We start from the raw sequence: 3,360 nt of genomic DNA on the forward strand, positions 1-3,360 counted from the left end.
GCGGCCGGGCGCCGGACGGCTGGTTCCCCGCGCTGCAGCGAGGCGGGAGCCGGGCCCGCGCGTAGCTTCGCCTCGCCCTCAGTGTGCCCGGCCGGGCAGGGGAGGGTCTGGGGCCGCCCTGTCCGTCCCAGCACCCTCGGCCGGGGCCATGGCGGGGCTCCCGCGGCCTCAGGCAGGGCTGAGGAGCTCCGCTTCCCGCGCGTGGCTCCCTGATTCCCACTAGCCTCTCTCCCTACACGGGTGGCTCATTTCCCAGCCCCACAGAGCCGTGCTTCTCACCCTTTTTGGACCAGGACCCATCTGTAAACATCGACGTCCAGTCCTGACCCCGTGCCCCTCACTCCTCACCCTCTGCCTCCAGCCCCAGTGGGTAGGGCACGGGGACCCCAAGCAACCCCTCGCAGGCTGGAGCCCTGCCAGCCGGCAGGGGAAAGCCCACCGTTTCCCACGTTTTTTGCCCTGTAAAGGAGACCCTTTTTTAAAAGTTTGTTTGCAACCCTTCCATATATTCTTGCGACTCACTTTTGGGTCACAACTCGCTGGTTGAGAGACGCTGCTGTAGACTAAAGCTTAGCCCCAGCTAAAAACCTTAACTCAGGTGTGGTCATATTAACTCTGGTGTTGCAGTGACTGGCAGCGGCACGTGGGAGGCATTGCCAAGATGCTGGAGAAGGCTAGGTTTACGTCTATGACTCTGAAGAAGAGATTTGCCTTTCACTGTAATGGCTTCAGGTTTTCCTGGGGAGGTCAGATCATCTTGAATGCAATTGTGTAGTGAAGGCTGGAGACCTGTCCAATTGATGCACTGTGGATGGCGCCCCCCTACCAGAGTCTAGCCTCCCACTGGGAGGATCTCACATGGGGGATTTCCCCCTATCTTGCTTCTTTGGTCTCTTGGCTAAGGGCAACGAGGATTCAGGGGCATCCGAACCCCAAGAGCTCAGGGCTTGGTTCCTGTGTGCCAGATGCCTGCCATGGATTTGGGAGTATCTAAACCCCCAAACTGAAGGGTCTGGGAGGGAACATACTTGCTGGTGGTGGACCTGAATGCCTGGGCTCTGCCCAGTGGATGAAATTCAGAAATAATTTGACTGTTTTGGCCTGAGATGTATTTATTTATTTATTTATTTTTAATTTCACAACCCAGGACTGACATCACAGCATCTCTTGACTGTTTTGACTACATTTGGCCTAGTTTGTTGTGTGTTTTAAATCTTTGTATGTAGTCCAGTAAATTTAGCACACATTCCAATAGTTATTTGTGTTTTTGCTTTGATCTTAAATGTAATAATATAGGGCATTTTTACACATGCAAGCGCCAGACATTTTGAAAAGGACCCAGCACTGCCATGCTTGCAGTTGTATAAGTGGCAAAATGCGCATCAGCGATGAGAAAATGGCGGCAGCGCACTTTTGAACTAAAACATATCGGAGGTGCTTTAGTTCAAAAGCGCACCGCTGCTATTTTCTGCATGCTGACGCGCATGTTGTCACTTATACAACTGCACATGGTGTAGTGCAGTTTACCTCGGCTCACGTGTGAAGCAGACTGGATTAATTGAGTCTACTCCAAAGCAGTGAATCTCCGGCGCATTGCAGGACAGAAAAATGTGTATAAATGCCCATAGTCCCTGCCCTCTAGTGTATTAGTAAAGCATTGAGCTTCTCTTTAACTGGAGAAGGATGTCTGTTCTGTTCTATGTGAGGATGTTCCCCACCATTTGCACCCTCCTTTTCAAAATCCTGGATCCGCCCATGCATACAGGTACTTCCAACTGTTTGTGTGTTGTGGTCAGCTACAACAGAGTTGGAAGTACACAGATTTCCAACTGGGTGTGTACTTCCAACTGTCTGTATGTGGCACTGGTACAAAAGAAGGTAGGAAAGCACTGAAACAGGCTACCCAAAGAGGTGGTGGAAACTCCATCCTTAGAAGTTTTTAAGATCCAGGTAGACAAAGCCTTACCTGAGATGATCTAGCTGGGGATGGTCCTGGTCTGAGCAGGGGGTTGGACTAGATGACCTCCTGAGATCCCTTCCAACCCTCATTTTCTATGGTTCTGTGAATCACTGTGAAGAAATTCTTGAGGTTTCTAAAACATGTTGTCTCTGGTTAGGTGCTTCAGATGTTCACGGTCGAGTTCATATTAAAAAGTATTTTAAACTGGAAACTGAGTCTAGACAAATACTGTAAAAGATACCAGGAATAATTGTCCATTAGTGGAGAAGAGATTAGGTGGCTACCCAATTATTTCATATGTATTTTCTATAAAATCTATGTAAGAGAAGGAAATTGGTTTTGACTGTCATCCTTTGTGTAGCTCTTTAATAATCGCTAGGATTATCCAGTGGATAAAATGTATTAGATGTGAGTCTGTTCCCTGAGGAGGTTGATCTTAAAAGCATTTATAAGCTTCAATACAGAAACACAAAAAGAAAAGTGGTCAATGTAGTTTTAGATTACTTATGGAAAAGGTGACATCAAAAGAATGCTGCTTAGATTTTAAAGGTAAACTCCAGAGAGTTTAGGGACTGACATTAAGATCTCCCATGCTACTTAAGTTCTAACCCCTTGTGTAGCTGTCCTGTCGGACAAATAGAGCATGCTATTAAAAACCATTTGCCTATGCATGAAGGCGAATAATTATAGTTGTACAGATCATTTTTATAGTAAATTAGGTGTTTTTCAGAATGATTGTTGGTTTTTTTTATCAGAGTAGTGGGTCTCTTAGGAATGGTCATGAAGACAACCATGAAAGTTTGCCAACTACCCCATTGTATAAAGCTTACATCATCTAATCCAGTTAGTAAATGAGGTTTTCTGTTAGATTTCCTGGTTATAAATTACCATGGAAGATGCAAAACCTCAGTTTTTGTTGGACAGTTTATCCAATGAGGGTGTAATATAGTGTCACTAAATTTTGTACGGCTGAATTCTTTTGGTGTTTCTGTATTGCCTTTTAGTGTTACCTGGTGGCCCTGTGAGTTCTTCTGCATATTCTCTCCTGACAACTCCACTCAAATGAGGGATATGGCAAGTATAGGTTTCCCTCAATTTATGCAAGAATTCGCTTTTATGCAATGAGCATATTTAGACCCATAATTCATTATATGCAAGGTAAATTTGCTCATGTGATCAGCATAGACACTCCCCCCCATCTCCGCTCAAGCAGGTAAGTCTTTTTGGGGAGGGGAAGGGGCCCTGGCCCAACTCATCCCCACCTCGGCTGTGGCGACCCCAGGAGCAGTGGGTGCCAGCTGCATGCAGCCACTGGGATGCACAGTGCTCCGCCTGTCCCCCCACCACCCCATGCCTGGGTTCCGCTTGTCCATACTCAACTCTGTTCCTGGGCTGCACCA

General features: G+C 47.1%; 1 protein-coding gene across 2 annotated transcripts in view; it reads left to right on the forward strand.

Annotated features, from left to right (window-relative positions):
• The window catches only part of LOC109296527 (tetratricopeptide repeat protein 38-like), a 65,532-nt gene that overhangs the window by 359 nt on the left and 61,813 nt on the right, over nucleotides 1–3,360 (forward strand). The window lies entirely within an intron of this gene.

Source organism: Gavialis gangeticus, unplaced genomic scaffold (genome assembly GCF_001723915.1).
Source record: "Gavialis gangeticus isolate Ggan-Ray unplaced genomic scaffold, GavGan_comp1, whole genome shotgun sequence".
NCBI lineage: Eukaryota > Metazoa > Chordata > Crocodylia > Gavialidae > Gavialis > Gavialis gangeticus.